The sequence below is a fragment of the Felis catus genome, chromosome B1 (assembly GCF_018350175.1).
Source record: "Felis catus isolate Fca126 chromosome B1, F.catus_Fca126_mat1.0, whole genome shotgun sequence".
NCBI classification, from domain to species: Eukaryota; Metazoa; Chordata; class Mammalia; order Carnivora; family Felidae; genus Felis; species Felis catus.
In genome coordinates, this window is record NC_058371.1 from 79,484,236 (window position 1) to 79,512,013 (window position 27,778).

Genomic DNA, 27,778 nt, shown 5'->3' on the forward strand with positions numbered 1-27,778 from the left:
TAAATTAAAAACATTAAAAAATCTTTTTAAAAAGTGGTTAAAATGGTGAATTGTATGTTGTATACATTTTACCACAATAAAAAAACACAAGTATAAAGTTTTTCTACCAAAATCTTCCAGTAATTATAAGGGTTAGAAAACCAGTCATTCATATATTGTTGTTGAGAATATAAACAGGTATTTCCTTCTGGAGGCAGTTTTGGTGATACTTATTAAAATTTCTTTGAAATGTGATGCCATTGATTCATTTATTCTCCTTGTGGGAATTCAACCTAAAATTAAAAAAAATAGTGATTTATAAAGTTTTATGCAAAATGATCTTAACCTTAGCATGGTTTTTAAAAGCCAAAAATATGAAATTGTCTAAACTTGACCATGGTGGATTGATTAAACAATTTAGGGTATATTCATACTTTGAGCACTAATTTTAGCTATCTAAAATTATAGTACAGAAGACTATTTCGTGAAAAATATTAGGGAAATAATCCAATATAATGTTAAATGAAAAAGATACAAACACTAGGTCTTAAGTTGAATAATAAGTTCCTAGATGTAAGGTTAGTTTGACAGTGTTGATTCATTTTTAATTTTTTTAAGTTTGAAAATTAAAATTTAAAAATACATTTCTTTATTTTGAGAGAGTCAGAGAGAGCATGAGTGGGGGGTGGGTGGGTAGAAAGCAAGGGAGAGAGAGAATCGCAAGCAGGCCCCACGCTGTCACTACAGAGCCCGACGCAGGGCTTGAACCCATGAAACTGTGAGATCACTACCCAAGCAGAAACCAAGAGTCAGACACTCAACTGACTGAGCCACCCAGGCACCCCTGACAGCATTGATTCTTAATGAATCTATGCAGACTATGTTTATAAAATTATTTTCTATGATTGTTAACTGTGGTTACATGATTACAACTACAAGTCCTTTAAATATCTCAGGATACAATTTATCAGGGCATAAAAAAAATTCATTAAAAGAATTAAATTTGCTTCTTACCTTTCTTGAATTTATGTTTCCTCCTACCATTATTCTTTTACCCTTTTCATTTGAAGGTAGTTATTGAGAGAAGAATGGAGAAAAAGAGACTTTGGTTAGTTCTGCTTTCTCTGTTATCTTTTAAACATTACATCATTTTCCCCAGAGTCTTTACGGTTTTGTTCTTGCCATGAACATGACCTTAAAAGGGTACTCCCCACCCCCACCCCCATGCCCACCCTTTTTTTTCCTTTTTTTTTTTTTTTAACTATTTTTCACATGTCTAAGTTCCTTCTGGATTCTGCTTTCCCTGATATTATTAGTCAAGGTTCATGCTGCTCTCTAGTATTTATGTAAATGTACACATCTATCTATCCTTTCATATTTTGGGCTCATAAAGGAATATCTCTGTAGTTACTTGGTGTTTTAAGATCTCCCTTTTTTTCTTCCCTATTCAAATTATTTAAGAAAGTAGTCTTCAGCCTGAGTTATAGGAACCCCCAAAAGTTTGTGAATACTTTTCAAGGAGCACTGTTGGCAGGAAAATTGTTATTTCCAGATCCTCAACTTCCAGTTGTCCTTTATCCTAAAATTTATCTGAAAAAAACCATTTTGCAAGTTCTCCTGCCCGCCTCCCCTTTCACAGTGACTCTGTTCTCATGGAAGAGGAGAAGGTAGAAAAGCACACTGCAAGTTCATTCATCTGCCACTTGTCCCAAGATGTAAAAATCTCCAGGGTACCAAGGGGACAATTTGAAATATTTTTGTCTGGAAGCCTTCTACAATGATTAACCCAGATGGTGACTATTGTCTTTCCCTGTCTTATGCACATTTCTTTTTTTTTTTAACTTGTTTTATTTTTTACTTTTTTAAAATTTACATCCAAATTAGTTAGTATATAGTGCAACAATGATTTCAGGAGTAGATTCCTTAGTGTCCCTTGCCCAATTAGCCCATCCCCCCCCAACCCCTCCAGTAACCCTCAGTTTGTTCTCCATATTTATGAGTCTCTTATGTTTTGTCCCTCTCCCTGTTTTTGTATTATTTTTGTTTTCCCTTCCCTTATGTTCATCTGTTTTGTCTCTTCAAGTCCTCATATGAGTGAAGTCATGATTTTTGTCTTTCTCTGACTAATTTCACTTAGCATAATACCCTCCAATTCCATCCATGTAGTTGCAAATGGCAAGATTTCATTCTTTTTGATTGCCGAGTAATACTCCATTGTATATATATACCACATCTTCTTTATCCATTCATCCATCGATGGACATTTGGGCTCTTTCCATACTTTGGCTATTGTTGATGGTGCTGCTATAAACATGGGGGTGCATGTGTCCCTTCGAAACAGCACACCTGTATCCCTTAGATAAATGCCTAGTAGAGCAATTGCTGGGTTGTAGGGTAGTGCTATTTTTAGTTTTTTGAGGAACCTCCATACTGTTTTCTAGAGTGGCTGCACCAGCTTGCATTCCAACCAACAATGCAAAAGAGATCCTCTTTCTCCTCATCCTTGTCAACATCTGTTGTTGCCTGAATTGTTAATGTTAGCCATTCTGACAGGTGTAAGGTGGTATCTCATTGTGGTTTTGATTTGTATTTCCCTGATGAGTGATGTGGAGCATTTTTTCATGTTGGTTGGCCATCTGGAAGTCTTCTTTGGAGAAGTGTCTATTCATGTCTTTTGCCCATTTCTTCACTGGATTCTTTGTTTTTTGGGTGTTGAGTTTGATAAGTTCTTTATAGATTTTGGATACTAACCCTTTATCTGCTATGTCATTTGCAAATATCTTCTCCCATTCTGTCGGCTGCCTTTTAGTTTTGCTGATTGTTTCCTTTGCTGTGCAGAAGCTTTTTATTTTGATGAGGTTCCAGTAGTTCATTTTTACTTTGGTTTCCCTTGCCTCCAGAGACGTGTTGAGTGAGAAGTTGCTGCAGCCAAGATCAAAGAGGTTTTTGCTTGCTTTCTCCTCGAGGATTTTGATGGCTTCCTGTCTTACATTGAGGTCTTTCATCCATTTTGAGTTTATTTTTGTGTATGGTGTAAGAAAGTGGTCCAGGTTCATTCTTCTGCATGTAGCTGTCCAGTTTTCCAAGCACCACTTGCTGAAGAGACTGTCTTTATTCCATTGAATATTCTTTCCTGCTTTGTCAGAGATTAGTTGGCCAAACGTTTGTGGGTCCATTTCTGGGTTCTCTATTCTGTTCCATTGATCTGAGTGTCTGTTCTTGTGCCAGTACCATACTGCCTTGATGATTACAGCTTTGTAGTATAGCTTGAAGTCTGGGATTGTGATGCCTCCTGCTTTTGTTTTCTTTTTCAAGATCACTTTCGCTATTCGGGGTCTTTTCTGGTTCCATGCAAATTTTAGGATTATTTGTTCTAGCTCTGTGAAGAATGCTGGTGTTATTTTGATAGGGATTGTATTGAATATGTAGATTGCTTTGGGTAGTATCAACATTTTAACAATATTTGTTATTCCAATCCAGGAACATGGAATCTTTTTCCATTTTTTTTGTGTCTTCTTCAATTTCTTTCATAAGCTTTCTATAGTTCTCAGTGTATTGCATATTTCTGTTACAGGTGAAGAATAGCCTTAGAAACCTCCCTGTTGAGATATGCTGAATATGGTATAGGGTGAGACAGGTAGGAGTGATGATAATTCCCCTTTATTAACTTGCTTCTCCCATCCTTAAATATAATTAGACAATACATGGTTCTTGAGGAAGAGACTCATGAAAGCAAATAAACACAATGTCTTTAAGAAACATTAAACTCTAAAAATGGCTCTCCTTATCTCCTTTTTGAAAATAAGCTCTTTTTCCTTTTTCGGTGTCTCCTCAGGATTCCTTCTAGAATGTGCTGTCAGCTGAAAAGAAAAGCACCCTTGAACAGATTAGTCATGCTGATTTATTAAAATATAAGTGGAATGTATAACTGTGATTTTTGAGACATGATGGATAAAGCCTGTGCAGAAAAAGTTTACATGATTTATTTCAGAATGAGTTTGCATTATTTTAAAAGGGAGTTATAACTTATTTCATAATTTAATATCATAAAATAGTTATTGATTTACTGAGTTAAGCTTTCTGTGCCTCAGATTCGTCCTCTGTAAAATGGGGTTAATAATAATACCCCTCCATTGAGTTGCTTTGGAGATTAAATGAGTCAACCTATAATCTATGCAAATCACATAGAAGAGTGCCTGGTGCATAGTAAGTGCTTTTCACATCAGAATGCTCTCCTCCCTGGTCTGAACTCTTCTCTTTGTCTGTACTCACTCCCTTGGTAATCTCACCCAGTCTCCTGGCTTCAAATATCTGTATGCCAATGATGCCCAAATTTATATTTCCCATACCTGCTCACTGCAGAACTCTAGACTCATATATTTAATAGCTTATTGGCCATCTCTACTAATAGACATCCCACTCTCACTCTCTCCTAGCTGAACCCTGTTCTTTTCTCTCCCTCAATCTGTTCCACCTACAGAATTTCCCCTGCCACTTGATGTCAATGTCATCCTTCCAAATACTCAGCCCTCCAAAACTTGGGAATAAGTCTGCATGCATTTCTTTCTCTCATACTCTACATCCAATTGGTCTTCCTAAAAAAAAAATATATATATATCCAAAAACAAACAGAGGGTTACTGGAGGGGTTGTGGGAGGGGGGATGGGCTAAATGGGTAAAGGACATTAAGGAATCTACTCCTGAAATCATTGTTGCACTATATGCTAACTAACTTGGATCTAAAATTTAAAAAATAAAATAAAAATTAAATATATATATATATATATATCCAGAATCTGACCACCATTCACTACCCCTACCACTGAGCCCTGCTGCAAGCTACTCTGATTTGTCTCCTGTATTACTGCTTATAGACTCCTAACTAGGTTTCCTGTATGTATACATACATTCAAGCCCATAAATATTATTTTATTCTAAAAAGATTGTAAAAATATGCATCAAACTGTTGGCAACGGCTATCTTAGGGTGGTGATCATTTAAAATATTTGCCTTTTTGTCCAAAAATATTATTTTTGGGAATTTATCTGTAGGAAACAATTAGGATGTGCCTAAAGATTTAAGTTCAAGGATTCTAGTTACAACAGTATGTATAATAGGTAAGAATAGGACATAGTCTAAGTATCTAACAATAGAAAAGTAGGGTTTTTTCCCCAAGTTTTTATTCAAATTCCAGTTAGTTAACATACAGTGTAATATTAGTTTCAGGTGTAGGAGTTAGTGATTCATCACTTACATGCAACAACCAGTGCTCTTCACAGCTGCCCCACTTAATCCCCATCACCCACTTGACCCATCTTTCCCACACACCACCCCTCCAGCAGCACTCAGTTGGTTCTCCATAGTTAAAAGTCTGCTTTATGGTTTGCCTTTCTCTCTCCTTTTTCCTCCTATGTTCAACTGTTTTGTTTCTTAAATTCCATATATGAATAGGAAAGTAGTTTAATAAATTATGTTATAGCTAGGTGATAGATTGTCTTACAAGGTTGAATATATTTTTCAAAAAATTAATAACACACCATTAGTGAAAAAAGTAATAAAATAGCAAGTACACAATGAGATTAACTTTGCAAAGTAAAAAAATGTATATGAAGAGAAGAAAAGCCAGGAAGGATATACACAAAATATTAACAGCAGTCACCATATAGGAAACATACATAGGTGGCCATGGTCTAGAGCTGAAGAGCTGTGAAAAAGGCACTGCTTCTCCATTAGCAAACCTGCTTGGAATTCACAAACTCAGAACAAATGTGCAAATTCTAATCAACACTTCCTGCAATGTTTTGCAGTGTCAGCTTAAGCAACCATCTCATTTATAGGCTACGAATGCACTCATAGAGCATATCACATGAATAAAAAGATATTTTAACTCTGAATTTGTTGTCACAAAAAATGATTCTCATACACCATACTTAGCAAGTAGAAAAAAAAAAATCCCCTAATGCTTTTAGGAATGTAGGCCTTTTAAGTCTTTGCCAGATTAGGATGGGTTAACCTATTTTTTGCAATGACTGATAAGAGTTTCCCAAGAGCTTCTTATCAGTTTTTAACCTGTTTGAAAAAGTAGTTAAAAGAGCAAGAAATAAGTTTGCTTGGCATACTCAGTGACTGACACCTAGTTTTTAACTCATAATTTTTCTTAGTTTTTAACAGTTGAGCTTAAACGTTAGTTCTCAGAATTTTTTGTTTCATGTGTTTCTTGTAACTTACAGAATGAATCAAAAGAAGAAAAATTCTAAATTCAAAACTGTCTCTTCTGTTCAGGCCTGTCATTTTTACCAGAGGATATTAATGTGATTAAGAAGTCTAAGAAGCCTTCTCTCTTTATTTTTTACTTATCTAAAGCATAGATACCATTAGAACTACCAACTCATTTCACTGAAAAGTAAAACCAACAAATAAAAAGCAGAATGCAAAGCTCACAAGCAACGAAATGCTATCAAGACAAGGCTATCAAAATGACTTGAAAAGCAAGCTTGAGGTTTTTTTCATGAATCAAATGATCAAATTCAAATACAAAAGGTGTCAGGTATGTAATCACCACATTTCTTTATCACTTACCCATAAGACTGCCCTTAAGAGCCCACATATTTAAAAATGAGAACATGAAATTTTACAGGACTTTGTTGTAAAACTGTAAGTGTACTAGAATACTGCCACTTTGCTCTTTTGGAACATAAAACACAATTTACCAAACAATAGTCCCCATAAGAGACGGAAAGATCTGATTATGTGCTTAGGAAAGCTTAAGAGCCTTTCTTTCTTTCTTTCTTTCTTTCTTTCTTTCTTTCTTTCTTTCTTTCTTTCTTTCTTTCTTTCTTTCTGACTATTTTGGTATTCTTTGAGAACAAGCTGAAATTCTCTTGTGTTCTGGGGAGAGAGAGAAAGGCAAAAATTACTAATGTAAAACACGAACTTCTTACCAGTATCAAAACAAAACAAAACAAAACAAAGCAAAACAAAACAAATCAACTTTAGGTTTACCTGGAATGAGTGTGTGCAGTAAGAATCCCATTTTCGTCACATCTCTACAGGTGGGCTGTCTTTATAGCTTATGTCTATCAAATTTAAAATCTGAATGTTAATGACATCTAAATTAAAAAAACCCCTACACAAGTGTGAACAAAGAGAAAATCAATGCTTCTAGATATTTAGTCAAATTTGAGGTAGAATTTCTCTCTGGATTTACACTATGGTTCTCAATTTAGGAATTGTGATGTTTTGGAAAATGTTTCAAGAAAACTATCCTAAGGTGTGAACCTTTGTTGTTTTCTTAGTAGCAGTTAATTTTATTTATTTTTCTTCTTATTTACAAATTCTATTTTTTTTATTGAGGTATAGTTGACACATAATGTTACATAAGTTTCAGGTGTACAACATATTGGTTCCACAACTCTATGTACTATGCTCCCGATGAGTGCAGCTACCATCTGTCACCATACAAGACTATTAAAATATCACTGACTATATCCCCTATGCTGTACTTCTTATCCCTATGACTTATTCATTCCATAACTGGAAACCTGTACCTCCTAATCCCCCTCACCCATTTTGCCTATCCTACTCTCCTCCCCTCTGGCGATCACCAACTTGTCTCTGTATTTATGGGTCTGTTTCTGCTTTGCTTGTTAATTTGTTTTGTTTTTTAGATTTCACGTATAATGAAATCATACGGTTTGTCTTTCACTGATTTATTTTACTTAGTATCATACCCTCTAGATCCATCCATGTTGTTATGAATATCAAGATTTCAAGACCGAGTAATATTCCATTGTGTATATACCACCTCTTCTTTATCTATTCAACTATTGATGGACACTTGGGTTGCTCTCATATCTTCACTATTGTAAATAATGCTGAATTAAACATAGGGATGTATGTATCTTTTCAAACTACTGATTTCACTTCTTTGGATAAATACCCATTTGTGGAATTACTGCATCACATGGGAGTTCTATTTTTAATATTTGAGCAACCTCAAATAGAGAACAACCATTGTTCTCTACAATGGTTTCATCAATTTACATTGCCACAAACACTACATGAGGGTTCACTTGCCTCCATATCCTTCCAACACTTGTTATTTTTTTCAGTTAATTAATTCACTCATTTATTCATTCTTTCACTTTTTGATTCTGACAGGTGTAATGTAATATCTCATTGTGGTTTTAACTTTGCATTTACCTGACGATTTATTGATGTTGGGCATCTTTTCACATACCTGTTGGGTATCTGTATGACTTTGGAAAAAGTCTATTCAGGTCTTCTGCCCATTTTTTAATCAGATTAATTTTGTGTTTTTTTGTTGTTGTTGTTGTTTTGGTGTTGAGTTGTATAAGTTTTTTATATATTGTAGATACTAATCCCTTATGGGAGATATCATTTGTGAATATCTTCTCTCATTCAGTAGGTTGCCTTTTCTTTCTTTCTTTTTTTAAGTTTATTTATTTTCAGAGACAGAGACAGAGAGAGAGAGAGAGAGCGCGAGCATATGAGCGGGGGAGGGGCAGAGAGAGCGGGTGACAGATAATACCAGGCTCTGTGCTGACAGCAGACAGCCTGATGCAGAGCTCAAACTCATGAACTGTGAGATCATGACCTAAGCCAAAGTCAGATGCTTAACCTACTGAGCCACCCAGGTGCCCCAGGTCGCCTTTTCATTTTGTCGATAGTTTCCTTCACTCTGCAAAAGCTTTTTTATTTTGGTGTTGTCTCAATAGTGTCTTTTTATTTTCTGGTTTTTTTATTTTGTTTCTCTTGCCTAAGGAGACATAGATAAAAGAATATTGCTAAGGCTAATCTGTAAGAGATTACTGTCTATGTTTTCTTCTAGAAGTTGTATGGCTTCAGGTCACACATTTAGGTTTTTATTCAACTTTGAGTTTATTTCTGTGTATGGCATAAAAAAAGTGGTCCAGTCTCATTCTTCTGCATGTAGCTGTCAAGTTTTCCAAGCACTATTCATTGAAGAAACTGTCTTTTCCTCCATTGTATATTCTTGCCTCCTTTGTCGTATACTAATTGACCATATAAGCATGGGGTTATGTCCAGGCTTTCTATTCTATTAATTAGTGTGTCTGTTTTTATGCCAGTACCACACTGTTTTGAGTTTTATAGCTTTGTAGTATATCTTGAAATCTGAGACTATGAAACCTTCAGCTTCATTCTTTTTTCTCAAGATTGCTTTGGTTGTTTGGGATCTTTTGTGGTTCCATACAAATTTTAGGATTTTTTGTTTTAGTTTTGTGAAAAATGCTGTTGTTATTTGAATATTAACTATTCCAATCCGTGAGCATGGCATGTCTTTCCATTTGTTTGTGTCATCTTCAATTTCTTTCATCAATGTTAAATAGTTTTCAAATTACAAGTCTTTTTCCTCCTTGATTAAGTTTATTCCTAATTAGTTCATTCTTTGGTGCAATTGTAAATGGAATTGTTTTCTTAATTTATCTTTCTGCTACTTTTTTTTATTAATGTATAAAACACAATCAATTTCTGTACATTAATTTTGTATCTTGTAACTTTACTGCTTTATTTATTAGTTCTAATAGTCTAATAGTTTTTAGGTGGAGTCTTTAGGGTTTTCTATGTGTATCACATCATCTACAAATAGTGACAGTTTGACTTCTTACCAATATAAATGGCTTTCATTTCTTTTTCTTATCTGATTGTTGCAGCTAGGACTTCCATTACTATGTTGAACAAAAGTGGCAAGAGTGAACATCCTTGTTTGTTCCTGATCTTAGAGGAAAAACTATCAGTTTTTTTTACCATTGAGTATAATGTTAGCTGTGGGTTCGTCATATACGGCCTTTATTATGTTGAGTTTTGTTCCTTCTAAACCCACTTTGTTGAAAGTTTTTATCATGAACAAATGTTGAATTTTGTCAAATGCTTTTTCTGCATCTATTGAGATGATCATATGATTTTATACTTCATTTTGTTAATGTAGTGTATCACATTGATTGATTTGTGAATACTGAACGATTCTTGCATCCCTAAAATAAATCCCACTTGATCATGGTGAATGATCCTTTTAATATATTGTTGGAAAGTGTTTCCTAATATTTTATTGAGGGTTTTTGTATCTATTTTCATCAAGGCCACTATACTGGCCTGTAGTTTTCTTTCTTTATAGTATCTTTGTCTGGTTTTGGTATCAGGGTAATACTGGCCTCATAGAATGTATTTGGATGGGCGCCTGGGTGGCTCAGTCAGTTAAGCGTCTGACTTCAGCTCAGGTCACGATCTCCTAGTTTGTGGGTTCAAGCCCCGCATCAGGCTCTGTGCTGACAGCTTGGAGCGTGGAGCCTACTTCGAATTTTGTGTCTCCCTATCTCTCTGCCCCTCGCCTGCTCATACTCTGTCTCTCAAAAATAAATAAATGTTAAAAAAAAAAAAGAATGTATTTGGAAGCTTTCCTTCCTCTTCAATGTTTTGGAATCGTTTGAGGAGAATAGGTGTTAACTTTTCTTTAAATGTTTATAGAATATGGAGTGTCTGGGTGGCTCAATTGGTTGAGGACCCAACTCTTGATTTCAGTTCAGGTCATGATCTCACGGTCTTGAGATCAAGCCCCGAAACAGGCTCAGTGGTCAGGATCAGGGATTGGGCTCAGTGGTTGGGCTCCACACTAAGCATGGAACCTGCTTACAATTCTCTCTCTCCTTTTCTCTCGGCCCCTGCCCCACTCGTGCTTGATCTCTCTCTCTCTCTCTCTCAAAAAAAGTTTTTAATAATAAAAAAGAAATAAATGTTTGTAGAATTCACATGTGAAGTCACTTGGTCCTAGATTTTTGTTTGTTGGGAGTTTTTGATTACTGATCAATTTTGTTACTAGTTATTTTTCCATTCAGATTTTCTATTTCTTCCTGATTTGGTATTGGAAGATTGTATGTTTCTAGGAATTTATCTACTTCTTTTAGGTTGTCCAACTTGTTGACATATAATTTTCCATAGTATTTTCTTATAATCCTTTATATTTCTGTCGTGTTGGTTGTTACTTCTCTTTTATTTCTGATTTTATTTGGATTTTCTCTCTCTCTCTCTTTTCTTGATAAGTCCAGGCTAGAGGTTTGTCAATTTTATTTATCTTTTTAAAGAACCAGTTTTTGATTTTGTTGATTTTGGTTTCGGTTTCATTTATTTCCACTCTGATCTTTATTATTTTCTTCCTTCTACTAACTTTGGGCTTTGTTTGTTCTTTTCTTTCTAGTTCCTTTAAATTAAGTTTAGATTGTTTATTTTTTTTTATTTTTAAAATTTTAATTCCCGTATAGTTAACATACAGTGTTATATTAGTTTCAGTATAGGTATACAATGTAGTGATTCGACAATTCTATACATCACCCAGTGTTCATCACAACTAGTGTACTCCTTAATCCCCTATCACCTACTTCACCCATTCCCCTACCCATTTCCCCTCTGGTAACCATCAGTTTGTTCTCAATAGTTGAGCGTCTGTTTCTTGTTCTCTCTTTCTTTCTTGTTTTTTCCATTTGCTCATTTATGTCATTTCTTAAATTCCACATATGAGTCTAATCATACCATATTTGTCTTTCTCTGACTGACTTATTTCACTTAGCATATACTCTCTAGGTCCATCCATGTTGTTGCAACTGGCAAGATTTCATTCTGTTCTGTGGCTGACTAATATTCCCATATTATGCTTACATAATTTGGCTATTGTAAATAATGCTGGTATAACCATAGGGGTGCGTGTATTCCTTTGAATAAGTGTTTTTGTATTTGGGGGGTAAATATCCAGTAGCACGATTACTGGATCATAGGGTAGTTCTATTTTTAACTTAAAATTTTTTTTTTAATTTGAGAGAGAGAGAGAGCACACAAGTGGGGCAATGAGGAGAGGGAGGGGCAGAGGGAGAAGAGAGAGAGAGAGAGAGAGAGAGAGAGAGAGAGAGAGAGAGAGAGAGAGAGAAAATCCCAACCAGGCTCCATACTCAGCATGGAGTCTGATGCAGGGCTCAATCCTACGACCCTGGGATCATGAGCTGAGCTGAAATCAAGAGCCAGATGCTCAACCAACTGAGCCACCTAGGCACCTCTATTTTTAACTTTTTGAGAAACCTCCATACTGTTTTCCAAAGTGGCTACACCAGTTTTCATTCCCACCAAGAGTACAAGAGGTTCCTTTATCTACACACCCGTCAGCACTTGTTTCTTGTGTGTGTGTGTGTGTGTGTGTGTGTGTGTGTGTAAGACATTCTGAGAGGTGTGAGGTGATATTTCATTATAATTTTGCCTTGCATTTCCCTGATGATGAGTGATGTTGGGTATCTTTTCATGTGTCTGTTGGCCATTTGGATGTCTTCTCTGGAGAAATGTCTGTTCATATTTTCTGCCAATTTTAAATTGGATTGTTTGTTTTTTGGGTGCTGAGTTTATTGAGTTCTTTATATATTTTGAATACTAACCCTTTATCAGATATGTCATTTGCAAGTATCTTCTCCCATTCCATTGGTTGCCTTTTAGTTTTATTGTTTCCTTTGCTGTGTAGAAGCTTTTTTTTAATATAGTCCCAATAGTTTATTTTTGCTTTTATTTCCCTTGTCTCAGGAGACATATCCAGAAAAATGTTGTGATGGCCAATGTCAGAGACCTTACTGCCTGTGTTCTCTTCTAGGATTTTTATGGCTTCAGGTCTCACATTTAGGTCTTTAATCCATTTTGAATTTATTTTTGTGTATGGTGTAAGAAAGTGGTCCAGTTTCATTCTTTTGCATGTAGCTAACTGGTTTTCCCAACACCACTTGTTGAAGAGACTGTCTTCTTCCTATTGCATATTTTTTCCTGCTTTGTCAAAGATTAACTGACCCTATAATTATGGGTTTATTTTTGGGTTTTCTGTTCTGTTCCATTTATCTATATCTATTTTTATGCTAGTACAATACTGTTTTGATTACTACAGTTTTGTAATATAGCTTGAAGTCTGGAATCGTGGTATCTCCAGCCTTGCTTTTCTTTCTCAAAATTGCTTTGGCAATTTGGAGTCTTTTGTGGTTCCATATAAATTTTAGGCTAAAAAAATAGACACTTCTAATTACACATTTGTGATTCTAGTCATCTGTGGGGTGAAAATCCCCATCCTCACTCCCAATTCCAGCTACGTGGGTACAATATGACATCATGGTCTGGCTGTCGGTGAAGGGGTAAAGGTGAGTGCAGGGCTGGCCCATGGATCTTCAAGAGAGGGAGCTTAGACTATGGTTGAATTTGCATTGCTTCAGGGCCTGCTCAAGCCCTCATTCAGGGACAGAGTACTCTGACTGGTGGAGCAGTCAAGGAGCTGCTTGATCTCATAAGCCCAGCACCCCATCTGCAGGGGCTAGGGGACAGAGTGGGTGTGTGCCTGCTGAGCAGCAGGCTGGGTGGGCTCCGAGCCTCCCCCCACTGAAAGCTCCAGTCGGGGTACTACCAATAATGTGTCCCACAGCTGAGCCAATAGCCACCCTATTAGCCATGAACACCATCTGCCCCATCGGGCAAGGTTGGCCAGAGAGCAGACCAGTGTGGCAACAAGGGCAGCAGGTGCATGGGCAGGTGAACAAGGGTGAGGCAGTGTACCTGACTGCGCAGCCATACTGGGGCTCCTCTGGGGCATGGTGGTGGTAGTGGTGGGAATTGGCCAAATGGAGTCAGAGAATGCAACAGTAGCAGTGGTTCTCAAATTTTAGGATTTTTTGTTCTACTTCTGTGAAAAATGCTGATAGTATTTTCATAGGGATCGAATTAAATGTTTACATTGTTTTGGTTAGTATAGACATTTTATTAATATTTGTTCTACCAATCCATGAGCATGGAATGTCTTTCCATTTCTTTGTGTCATTAGATTATTTGAGATTTTTCATATTTCTTGAGGTACGTCTATATTGCTATAAATTTCCTTCTTAGCCCTGCTTCTGCTGCATCCCAAAAATTTTGGGGTGTTGTGTTTGCATTTTCATTTGTCTCTATGTATTTTTTTATTTCCTCTCATTTCTGTGTTGACCCATTGGTTGTGTAGTAGCATGGTGTTTAGCCTCCACATGCGTGTGTTTTTTTTTTCCAGTTTTTTTTTCTTGTAACTGATTTCTAGTTTCATACCATTGTGGTTGAAAAAGATGCTTGATATGATTTCAATCTTCTTAAGTTGATTAAGGCTTATTTTGTGGTCTAACGTGATCTATTCTGGAGAATGTTCCATGTGCACTTGAAAAGAATGTGTATTCTGTTGGTTTGGGATGGAATGTTCTGTGTATATCTGTCAAGTCCATCTGGTCTAAAGTGTTGTTCAAAAATACTGTTTCCTGAGATGCCTGGGTGGCTCAGTTAGTTAAGCATTTGACTCTCAATTTCAGCTCAGGTCATGATCTCACAGTTCATGGGATCGAGCCCTGCATCTGGCTCCATGCTGACAGCATGGGGCCTGCTTGGTATTCTCTCTCTCCCTCTTTCTCTGCCCTTACTCCACTCATGCACGCACTCTCTCTCTTTCTAAATAAATAAATAAACTTAAAGAAAAATATTGTTTCCTTATTTGATTTTCTGCCTGGATGATCTATCCACTGATGTAAGTGGAGTGTTTAAAGTCCCCTACTATTATTGTATTAGTGTCATCTTCTCCCTTAATGTTTATTAATATTTGCTTTATGTATTTAGGTGCTCCAAGGTTGGATGCATGGATATTTACAAGTGTTTTATATTGTACTCTAGTTGGATTGATCCCTTTATCATTATATAATGCTTTTTTGTCTCTTGTTAGTCTTTGTTTTAAAGTGACAATTAATTACAAAATTACACTATTTTGAGTGACAGTTATTTTTAAGCTATAGTTCATACAAAATAGAGAGTAAATATTCCATTGATTAAAAAATGGATTCCAGCTGGGGTGCCTAAGTGGCTCAGTTGGTTAAGCATCTGACTCTTGGTTTTGGCTCAGGTCATGATCTCATGGTTTGTGAGATCGAGGCCCTTTGCTGTCAGTGCAGAGCCTGCTTGGGATTCTCTCTCTCTCCCTCTTTCTGACCCTCTCCTACTCATGTTCTCTCTCTCTCTGTCTCTCTCAAAATAAATAAATAAACATTTTAAGGTTTTTTTTTTTTGAGAGAAGAGAGTGTTTGTGTGCAAGCACGAGAGGTACAGAGAGAAAGGGAGAGAGAGAGAGACTACCAAGCAGGCTCTGAACTATCAGCAAGGAGCCTGATATGGGGCTCAAACCCATGAACTGTGAGATCGTGATCTGAGCCGAAACCAAGAGTCAGACACTTAACCAACTAAGCCACCCAGGTGCCTCTAAATAAATATATATTTTTGAAAAAAAATGGATTCCAGCTGAAATATCTCATCCATTGATAACAGCAAAATTAACTGATCTTCAACCTCTATATAGTTAGGGGCTATTTCAGTGTTATTTCCAATCACAGTGAAGTAAAAGGAGCATTTGTCAACAAATAGTCATCAAAGCCACACAAATAGTAAACCCTAAACAAGACATATAGCTGATATTTGGCATCTAGGTAACTCCTGCAAATTTAAGCAGCAGGCTTAAGCAAAGAGGGTGTAAATATTCATTACTGTATTGAGGATGAATGTCCTGGGTTCTTTATGTCTTTATTACTGCACTTAGTTGCTAGGACCCTTTTCACTTAAGAGCCAAAACTTGACTTTCTATGTAAGTTTTTCAATTTATAGATTTCAACTAGTCAATCCAGGGGTTTGACCCTCTCGCTTTCTTTCTCTTCTTCTGGGGATATATATGTTGTACTGACCTCAGAGGCACCTGGCCCCAGGATCTGCTGGTATGCACAATTACGTCTAACCTTTGATTGTCAACTCCTTTCCCTGCTACCCCCTGTCTGTATTCATCTCTGTTAACCTCATCCTGACCACAAGGCCCCTCCCATTCTGTCACACCATTCAGCCACTCTGTATTGCCTTGCGGAGCGCAGGAAACAACTGTTGGATGCTCAGTATCCTGGAGGGTGGGTAGGAGCATCTCAGTCATTGTGCCTCAGATGTGTGGTGAGCAGGGGTCTTCTTGAGAGAGATGAAGATCCTCTCTGCTCTTAAGTCTTTACTCTCTTCCTCCAGGAAATTTCCTGTCCTGTCATCTGACTCAGAAGAGTGAATAGGAGATATAATTCCTTTCTTAGGCATCCACCAGCATCCAAATTATAGTCACAGGCACTCAGATTCTCTTCTCTTCCACCAGTCCTTCTGGTGGACAACTTCATACCTCCTAACTCTTTGGCTTATAGTGTAAACAATCTGCCCTGAATTCTCCAAGCTGTAACTGTTTTAGAATTTTAAAACCCACGTTTCCTCTTTTGAGAAAACTGCCTTTATAATAAAAAGCCTATTGTTTTAGCTTTGATTTTAAAATCCCATTCAGATTTTCTCTGGAGATCTTAAAGTTTTGAAGAAATTGACTGTAAAGTATCAGAGAAAAATAAAAGTCACTTACTTGAAGATGAAAAACAAACAAACAAACAACTCATTCAGAAACTTAGTTGTCTTGTTTGTTCCTGGTTATGTTTACCCTCATCTTGAAACTATGAATGTATTGATTCAGTGGGTGAAGGGGGAGACCTGGTGGTGGGAGAGGAGAACCAAAATGCCTGTGAAGAGAGAAACATTATCTCCAAACTGTATCCCACTACATCCATCAGGAAGTGTTTATTAGTGAACATGTGACAAATGGTAGTCAGGGGTGATACAAGCCCCCTAGTGGGAACTTGAAAATGTGCAGGACATATTTAGTCATCACAGTGATTTGGAATTTACTGGCATTTGGTGGGTGGAGGGTAGGGATGATAAACAGCATGCAAAGTTCAGGACAGTTCCATACAAAATGCCAATAGTTCCCAACTGAAAAATACCAAAGACATTCTTATTTTCTGTTGGGCTTTTTCAGTCCCTGACCCCATCCATATTACTATCTAGTACAGCTCCAAAGGCCCTCCTTTTAGGCATCAGGCCCCCCTTGCTTACTTCTCAAGCCTGAATCTTTTCCTCTTCACAGCCCCATGGGACTAGCCTGACTACCCATACAGTCTTTGCATGTCTCCAGCCTGAGCTATTATGGGGAGGAGCTAGGTACTCTATCAGGAGGTATTATTTAGGTGTCCTATCCCTTAACGTCAAGTTCCTCTTCTGTCCTAAAGTACCCATGGAGTGGTTTAAGGATTTGGCTTAGACTTGCTTAGCCACTTTTCTATAGAAGAAATACATACCAGTTCTCTTGCTTCCCATTATTGTTCCTATCATTTCTATCTAAAAGAAAAAGTGTGAAAGATCCTGTATTTTACTGCTATCACTAACTTTGGGCTAGTCATTGAGCTTTCTTGGCAGCTAAATTTTCTTATTTGCAAAAATGAAGGAATTGGGCTGGATGATCTGAAGGCATTTAAGGTCTGTGCTTTTATGAAAAAATAGCATTTGTTCTGATTCTGGCATATTTCACCTTTCTTCCTTCACTTACGTCCTTTAGTCTTTTTGTTCATAATTTAGAAGTCAATGGGATCTTTAGCAAAGAAATGGTAATAATGAAATTAGATTTTCATGCCATTTTGAGGCATGGGTTGGTTAGTTATTTAGCTACGTGCAGTAAAAAGAAATACATTCTAAATTATTATTGTTTTCTATAAAGAATTAATCTCCCTTCTGTCCTTGCTTTACTAATACATTTAGGAAATATTTATTAATCATCTATTGTGCCAAGAACCCTTCTAGATAGAATAGTGCTGAAAATCTAACAGTGAACAAAAGAAACTCACTGCTTTTATGGAGCTTACATTCTAGATCATCAGTTGTCAAGGTGTGGTCTTCAGATCCCTGAATAATACCTCAGAGGGTCCAAAAGGTCAAAAACATTTTCTTAATAATACTAAGGCATTATTTGACTTTCCCAGTGTGTTCACATTTGCATTGATGGTATGAAAACAGTGGTAGGTTAAATTGCAAGTGCCTTGGGGCACCTGGGTGGCTCAGTCAGTTATGCATCCAACTCTTGGTTTCAGCTCAAGTCATGACCTCAAGGTGGTAAGATCAAGCCCTGCATCAGTCTCTGCACTGGGCATGGAGCCTGCTAAAGATCCTCTCTCTCTCCCTCTACCACTTGCTCTCTGTCTCTCTCTAAGAAACAAAACAATTGCTCTCTCTCTCTCTCTCTCTTTAAGAAACAAAACAAAACAAACACAAACAAAAAAACAGCTAAAATGTGGAAGCAACTCATATGTTTACTGACAGATGAATGGATAAGCAAAATTATATATATATATACACACACACACACACACACACACACAGTGGAATAATACTTGGCCTTAAAAAGGAAGGAAATTCTGACATGCTATACCATGGATGAACATGGAGGATATTACACTAAGTAAAATAAGACAGTCACATAAAAACAGTAGAAGAGCAGAGTAAAAGTAGAGCAGAAGATAGGAGAATGGTGGCCTCCAGCAGCTGCGGGGAGAGTTATTGTATAATGGGTATAGAGTTTCATTTTGACAAGGTGAAAAGAGTTACGGGGATAGTTTGGTGTGATGGTTGTACAACACTATGAAAGTATTTAATACCACTGAACTGTAACCTTAAAGATCATTAAGATAGCAAATTTTATGTTATGTGTATTTTAACACAACAAACTCCATATGCACACACTGAGGAAAGACCATGTAAAAACATAGTGATGAGGTAACCACCTGCAAGTGAGGAAGAGAGCCCTCACCAGAAATTAAACCAGCTAGAACCTTGATCTTGGACTGCTGGCCTCCAGAACTGTCAGAAAATAAACTTCTGTTCTTTAACATCCCTACCACAAATCAATAGCTATTGAGCTCTTACTATATCAGTCCTTTTATTATTCTCATTTTACAGAAGGGGAAAGGGAAGTACAAATTTTCCCAAAGTCCATATTTACTCCTTCTTTGCTTGTCTAGTACATTGGAGAATGTCCCCAGGTTATTGAAAAGTCCTTTGACAGCATTATATATTCATTTGGAAAAAAATGATGCATTGCTTCAATAATGCTGAAGACATACATTTTTAAAATGTTTTAAATTTATTTTTGAGGGAGCATGAGTGGAGTAGAGGCAGAGAGAGAGAGGGACAGAGGATCCAAAGTGGGCTCTGCATTGACAGCAGTGAGCCCCAATGTATGGCATAAGATCATGACCTGAGCCGAAGTCAGATGCTCAGCAGACTGAACCACCCAGATGCCCCAATAATACTGAAGACTTTTAAACTGAAGATCACTTGATTATGCTTCTCTAGTCCTACTATTTCACTGGAATTGGATTTACTAACTGTAGTTATCTCAATATTGTCACATCTCTATAAGTTGTCATTTTTTAAATTTCAATTTTTCTCTCAGTTTATTTTTTTAAGGTTTTTATTTATTTTTGAGACAGAGAGAGACACAGCATGAGCAGGGGAGGGGCAGAGAGAGAGGGAGACACAGAATCTGAAGCAGGCTCCAGGCTCTGAGCTGGCAGCACAGAGCCCGATGCAGGGCTCACACTCATGGACTGTGAGATCATGACCTGAGCTGAAGTCGGGCACTTAACCAACTGAGCCACCCAGGCGCCCCTCTGTTTACTTAATTGTCTGATGATTCATTTTTACTTGGTTCTTTTCTTCATTACCAGCAATTTGTTTCCCAATATTCTTTCTATCTTTGTAACAAAACCCTTTTAAATCTCATTTACTCCTATTTCTAGAACTTTAGTTATCTCATGCCTGAATTCTTTTAAATTCATCTTGCAACTGATGTCAGACTAATTTCCCAGTATTCCAGAAATGTGAATTCTTTTTTTAAAAAAGTAAATACACACACTATCTTTTTTATTGCCTTCAGAGTCAAGAGAGTTTCCCTTGTATTATACTCTACTTTTCCATGATTTGGACTTGTTTAACACTCTTGATTTTATCTGCCACTGCTACTCAACTTCAACAATAAATAGTTTTCTGTGGGGACAGCTTTCTTTATTCTCTCCAGCATCCATTTTCACCTTTTTGCTTCTGCTTTGCTGGTCTCTTCTCCTGGAAAAAATACCGTTCCCCTTATCTGAGCACATCCTAAATACTACCCATTCTTTAAGACCTGGTTCAAGTCCTATCACCTTCCTGAATGTCTATCCACTCATTCTAGCCATTTAAATGAGCTTACAATGCAATTTTTAGAGGAAGCCACAAGAACTGAGGTGGGAGGATGGGGAAGATGGCAAAATAGGAGGATCCTGACCTTACCTCATTTCACAGACTCACCACGGCTACAATTACATATAACACAACTCACTTTGAAAACCACCTAAAAGACTGGTATAAAAGCTCATCTACATATAAATATATAATGAAAAAGCCACATTGAAAAAGGGTAAGAGGGGCAGAGATGGGGTCAGGATCCATACCTCTAGTCCAGCAGCCCCCAAATGGGAGGGGTACCATAGACGCAGAGGTCCTCCAAGAGGACCAGGGCATCAAGCCCCAAATCAGGCTCCTCACCATCCTGGGTATCTGTACCAGGAAGATAATCCCCCTGGCTTTGACATCTGGCTTTGAAAATCAGTGGGGCTTAATTCCAGGAGACCTATAGGAAGCTGAGACTATATTCCTATTTATTTTAAGTTTATTTATTTATTTTGAGGGGGGTACAGAGAGAGAGGGAGAGAGGGAATCCCAAGCAGGCTCTGCACTGTCAGCGCAGAGCCCAACATGGGGCTCAAACTCACAAACCATGAAATTATGACCTGAGCTGAAATGAAGAGTCAGACGCTTAACCGACTGAGCCACCCAGGTGCCCCTGTATTCCTATTTTTTTAAGTTTATTTATTTTGAGAGAAAGAGTGTGTGAACGTATGCATGTGAGTGGGGGCAGAGAGAGAGGGAGAGGGAGAGGGAGAGGGAGAGGGAGAGGGAGAGAGAGAGAGAGAGAGAGAGAGAGAGAGAATCCTAAGCAGGCTCATTGCTGTCAGTGCAGAGCCCAATAAGGGACTCGATCCCATGAACTGTGAGATCATGACCTGAGCTGAAATCAAGAGTCAGACTTTTCACTGACTGAACCACCCATGTGCCCCAAGACTCTATTCCTATTAAAGGGTCAGTACACATATCACTTGCTCTGAGACCCAGCACAGAGGCAGAAGTTTGAAAAATGCCTGAGTTATATATGAAGGAGATGTATGGACTAGCTTTTAGGTTTGCAGTAAAGTGGCAGAAATTTGTATGAAATTTCTCCAGGAATAGAAGTGCTAGTAGGAACTATTTTTATTGCTCTTCTTCAGTCTAGCTGGCCAGACACTTGTGGAAGCCAGTTCTGACACTCTCCATCTACCTTGAGAACACCTCTCCTTTGCCCTGGTGTTCCCCTGTGGTCCAGTCCCTTCCAACCTACTGACTTTGGCAGACTTCCTTCCAAAGCAGCTCCCACCATGCCATACATGGCAGACAGCTTTGGTCAGGACTGGTGTCCCTGGAATGCAACTACTCTCCTGCCATACCCGGCAAATAGCCCTGGCCAGGATAAATGCCCATCCAAAGCACTGACTCCCCTGGGTTGGGGAAGCAGCCCTATCTACCAGCACAAGTGAAGCAGCTGTAGCCAGGCCTCTCAGTCCATCATGCCAGGGGCCAGCCCTGCCCACCAGTGCACCCAGAGTAGACATGACACAGTCACAACCAGAGCTACACATAGCTCATATAGGGAACACCCCTGGAATGCTGGGTTCTGGTGACCTAGGGGATTGAGCCACTGCACACTACAGGATGCCTTCTACAGAAGGCCACTACTTTCAAGACCAGGAGGTATTGCAGACCTAATACACAGAAAAAACACAGAGCATCAGGCAAAATGATGAGTCAAGGAATATGTTCCAAATGAAAGAACAAGAAAAAAAGCTCAGAGAAACAACAAAATAAAATGGAGACAAGCAATTTATTTGATAAAGAGTTCAAAGAAGTTGTCATAAAAATGCTAACTGGACTTGAGAGAAGAGTAGATGAACTTAGTGAGAATTTCAACAAAGAGATAGAAAACATTAAAAAGAAACAATCAGAACTGAACAATACAATAACTCAAATGAAAAATACACTAGAGAAAATCAACAGCAGATTAGAGAAGGCAGAAAAATGAATCCACAATCCGGAAAACAGAGTGGTGGAAATCACCCAAACTGAAGAGCAAAAAGAATAAAGAATTTAAAAATTAGGGTAGATTAAGGGGCTTTTGAGACAATATCAAGCATAATAACATTTGTATTAGGGACAGAAAACCTGAAAGACTTCACCAAAATACTATTAGAATTAATAAATGCATTCAGTACAGTTGTGGAACACAAAATTAATATCTAAAAATTGGTTGTGTTTCTGTACACCAACAAAGTAGCAGAAAAAGAAATTTAAAAATAGTTCCAAGGGTGCTTGGGTGGCTCAGTCAGTTAAGCATTTGACTCTTGATCTCAGCTCAGGTCTTGATCTCAGGGTCATGAGTTCAAGCTCCACATTGGGCTCCACACTGGGCACAGAGCCTACTTAAATAAAAATAAAAATTAATAATTAAAAAAAGGGAAAAAAATGAAAATCCACTTGATTGCATTAAAATGAATAAAATACCTAGCAATAAATTAACCAAAGAGGTGAAAAATCTGTACTCTGAAAACTATACGACAATGAAAAAAATTGAAGACAACAAAAATAAATGGAAAGATATACCATGTTCATGGATTGGAATAATTAATATTGTTAAAATGTCCATACTACCAAAAGCAATCTACAGATTCAATGCAGTCCTTAATCAAATACCAAGAACATTTTTCACAGAACCAGAACAAAGAATCCTAAAACTTGTATGGAACAACAAAAGACCCTGAATAGCCAAAGCAATTTTGAGAAAGAAGAAGGAAAGCTGGAGGTATCACAACCTAGATTTCAAGATATACTACAAAGCTATACACACAAAGTGTGGTACTTGGCACAAAAACAGACACTCAGATCAATGGAACAGAATAGAGAACCCAGAAATGGACCCACAAACGTATGACCAGCTAATCTTTGACAAAGCAGGAAAGAATATACAATGGAATAAAGACAGTCTCTTCAGTAAATGATGCTGGGAAAACTGGACAGCTACATGCAGAAAAATGAACCTGGACCATTTTCTTACACCATACACAAAAATAAACTCAAAATGGATGAAAGACCTCAATGTAAGACAGGAAGCCATCAAAATCCTCGAGGAGAAAGCAGGCAAAAACTTCTTTGATCTTGGCTGCAGCAACTTCTTACTCAAAATGTCTCTGGAGGCAAGGGAAACCAAAGTAAAAATGAACTATTGGGACCTCATCAAGATATAAAGCTTCTTCACAGCAAAGGAAACAATCAGCAAAAAAGGCAACCGACAGAATGGGAGAAGATATTTGCAAATGACATAGCAGATAAAGGGTTAGTATCCAAAATCTATAAGGAACTTATCAAACTCAACACCCAAAAAACAAAGAATCCAGTGAAGAAATGGGCAAAAGACATGAATAGACACTTCTCCAAAGAAGACATCCAGATGGCCAACCGACACATGAAAAAATGCTTAACGTCGTTCATCATCAGGGAAGTAAAAATTAAAACCACAATGAGATATCACCTCACACCTGTCAGAATGGCTAACATTAACAACTCAGGCAACAACAGATGTTGGCAAGGATGCAGAGAAAGGGGATCTCTTTTGCACTGCTTGTGGGAATGCAAGCTGGTGCAGCCACTCTGGAAACAGCATGGAGGTTCCTCAAAAAGTTAAAAATAGCACTACCCTACAACCCAACAATTGCACTACTAGGTATTTATCCAAGGGATACAGGTATGGTGTTTCGAAGGGGGCACATACACCCCCATGTTTATAGCAGCACTATCAACAGTAGCCAAAGTATGGAAAGAGCCCAAATGTCCATTGATGGAAGAATGGATAAAGGTGTGGTATATATATATATATATATATACAATGGAGTGTTACTCGGCAATCAAAAAGAATGAAATCTTGCCATTTGCAACTATGTGGTATTATGCTAAGCGAAGTAGTTGGAGAAAGACAAATATCATATGATTTCACTCATATGAAGACTTTAAGATATAAAACAGATGGACATAAGGTAAGGGAAGCAAAGATCATATAAAAACAGGGAGAGGGACAAAACATAAAAGACTCTTAAATATAGAGAACAAACCGAGGGTTCCTGGAGGGGCTAAATGGGTAAGGGGCATTAAGGAATCTACTCCTGAAATCATTGTTGCACCATATGCTAACTAACTTGGATATAAATTAAAACAAATAAATTATTAAGAAAGAAAGAAAGAAACAAAAAAACCCCAGTGTGGTACTGCCACAAAAATAGACACATAGATCAACAGAACAGAATAGAAAGCCTAGAAATAAACCCGTGCTTATATGGCCAATTAATCTATGACAAAGGAGGCATGAATATATGATGGAGGAAAAGAGAGTTTCTGCAATAAATAGTGCTGGGAAAACTAGACAGCTGCATGCAAAAGAATGAAACTGGACCACTTTCTTATGTCATACATAGAGATAAACTCAAAATGGGTTAAAGACCTAAAGGTGTGACCTGGATCCATACAACTCTTAGAAGAAAACATGGGTAGTAATTTCTTTGACATCAGCCTTAGCAGTATTTTTTTGGATCTGTCTCTTCAGGAAAGGGAAATAAAAGCAAAAATAAACTATTGGGACTGCACCAAAATAAAAAGCTTTTTCTATTATCCAAAGGAAATGAAAACACTAATTTGAGAAGATATACGCATCCGTATGTTTATTGCAGCATTATTTACAATAGCCAAGATATAGGAGTAACCTAGTGTCCATCAATAGATGATTGAGTGAAGAAGTGGTATATATGTACAATGGAATTTTACTCAGCCATAAAAAGGAGTGAAATCTTGCCTTTCCCAACAACACAGAGAGACAGGCAAGGTATTTTGCTAAGTGAAATATATCAGTCAGAGAAAGACAAATATCATGTGATTTCACTTACATGTGGAAATCTAAAAACAAAACAAATGAATAAAAGAAATAACAAAAGAAATTGAAGCAGACTCCTAAATACAGAGAACAAACTGGTGGCTGCCAGAGAATACCTAATTCATTCTATGAGGTCAGCAGTACCCTAATACCAAAACCAAAGACATCACAAGAAAAGAAAATTATAGGCTAATATGTCTCATGACACAGAGCAAAAATCTTCAATGAAATATTAACAAATAAAATTCAATAATATGTTAAAAAATTACATGCCAAAACTAAGTGAAATTTACTCCAGGTATGCAAAGCTGATTCAACCTTTGAAAATCAATTCATGTAACCCATCATATCTACAAATTAAAAAAGAAAATTCACATGATCATATCATAGATGCAGCATCTGACAAAATCTAATACCCAGTCATGATAAAACTCTCACCAAACTAGTAATAAAGGGGGAATTTCCCACCTTTGACTTGATTAAGAAATCCACAAAACACCTAAGGTAATGTCATACTTAATAGTGAGAAACTAGAAACTTTCCTGCTAAGATCAGGAACAAGGTAAATATGTCCCCTCTCACTATTCCCTTTCAACCTTGTAATGAAAGACTTAGCTAATGCAATAAGACAAGAAAGGGAAATAAGAGGTATACAGATAAAGAAAGAAGAAATAAAACTGTCTTTGTTCACAGATGGCAGGATTACTTATGTAGAAAATCTGAAACAATTGACAAAAACAGCTTTCTCAGTGAAAAAGAAATTGTAGCAAAGCTACAGGATATAATGTAAATATACAAACAATGAATATATACTAACAGCAAACAAGTAGAATTTGACATTAAAAACATTACCATTTCGGGGTGCCTGGGTGGCTCAGTCAGTTGAGTGTCCAACTTCAGCTCAGGTCATGATCTCATGGTTCGTGAGTTCAAGCCCCACGTCGGGCTCTGTGCTGGCAGCTTGGAGCCTGGAGCCTGCTTTGGATTCTGTGTCCCTCTCTCTCTCTGCCCCACCCCTGCTTGTGCTCTGTCTCTCTCTGTCTTTCAAAAAATGAATAAACATAAAAACAAATTTTTTTAAACATTACCATTTGCATTAACACCCCAAAATGAAATAATTAGGCATAAATTTAACAAAATATGTACAAGATCTATTTGAAGAAAACTATAAATCTCTGGTGAATGCAATTTAATAACTAATAAATGGAAAGATATTACATATTTATGGCTAGGAAGACTCAATATTATCAAGATGTCAGTTCTTTACAACTTGATGTATAGATTCAATGCAATCCCAGTAAAAATCCTAGAGAGATATTTTGTGGGTATCAACAAATTGATTGTAAAGTTTAAATGGAGAGTTAATTAAGAGACTTAGAATATCCAATACAATATTGAAGGAGAAAAACAAAGAAGATTGACATCATCTGACATAAAGACTTGTTATAAAGTGTGGTATTGGCAAAATAACAAATAAATCAATAGAACAGATTAAAGAGCTCCAAATTAGACCCAAGTAAATACAGTCAACTGATCTTTGAAAAAGGAGCAAAAGGCAAGAAAATGGAGCAAAGATAAACTTTTCAACAAACGGTGCTGGAACAACTGGATGTTCACATGTAACAATACAAATCAAAACACAGACTTTATACCCTTCACAAAAATTAACTAAAAACAGATCACAGACTTAGTATAAAATGCAAAACTATAAAACCCCTAGTAAAAACAGGATAAAATCTACATGACCTTGGGTATGGTGATGACTTTTTAGACAGAACACCAAAGATACAATCCATGAAAAAAAGAATTTATAAATTGGACTTCATTAAATTTAAAAACTTCTACTATGAGGGGGTGCCTGGGTGGCTCAGGCGATTGAGCATCCCACTTCGGCTCAGGTCATGATCTCGCAGTTCATGAGTTCAAGCCCTGCGTTGGGCTCTGTGCTGACAGCTCGGAGCCTGGAGCCTGCTTCCGATTCTGTGTTGCCTCTCTCTGCCCCTTCTCTGCTCATGCTCTGTCTCTCTCTGTCTCTCAAAGATGAATAAATGCTAAACAAAAATTTAAAAACTTCTACTATGCGAAAGACACTATCAAGAGAATGAGAAAAGAAGCCACAGAGTAGGAGAAAATATTTGTAAAAGATATATATGAAAAAGGACTGTTTTCCAAAATATACAAAGAGTTCTTACAACTCAACAATAAGAAAACCAATGACCCAATTAAAAAAAAATAGCAAAAGATATACGAACAGACACTTCAGCAAAAGAGATATACCAGATGTCAAATAAGCATATGAAAAGATGCTCCTCATCATATGTCAAAAGGGAATTTCAAATTAAAACAGCAATGAAATACCACTGCACATTTATTAGAATAGCCAAAATTCAAAATGCTTACAATACCAAATGTTGGTGAAGATGTGGAGCAACAGGAATTTCATTCATTGCTGCAGGGGATGAGAAATGGTACAGTCACTTCGGAAAACTGGAGGCTGCTTAAAAACCAAACATGGTCTTAACATAAAATCTAGCAATCATGTTCTTTGGTACTTATCCAAAGGAGTTGAAAACCTATGTTCACACAAAAATTTGCATTCAGATGTTTATATCAGCTTTATTTGTAATTGCCAAAACTCGATGTCCTTTAGTAGGTGAACAGATAAACTGTGGTACATCCAGAAAATAGAATATTGTTCAGCTCTAAAAACAAATGAGTTATCAAGTCATGAAAAGATATAGAGGAACCTTTTAT

The 27,778-nt window shown here is 37.1% G+C and overlaps 1 long non-coding RNA gene across 2 annotated transcripts; it reads right to left on the bottom strand.

Moving 5' to 3' along the window:
* On the bottom strand, nucleotides 1-25,929 carry LOC109498943. Of its 2 annotated transcripts, XR_006596701.1 has the most exons (5): nucleotides 25,877-25,929; nucleotides 6,982-7,055; nucleotides 6,690-6,867; nucleotides 994-1,035; nucleotides 1-272 (listed from the first exon to the last, which is right to left on the bottom strand). It is a non-coding gene; the product is annotated as an uncharacterized LOC109498943 (long non-coding RNA). The 2 variants fall into 2 exon arrangements; XR_002155985.3 differs by lacking the exon at nucleotides 25,877-25,929 and having other exon boundaries at nucleotides 6,982-7,531.
* Nucleotides 25,930-27,778: the final 1,849 nt, after the last annotated feature.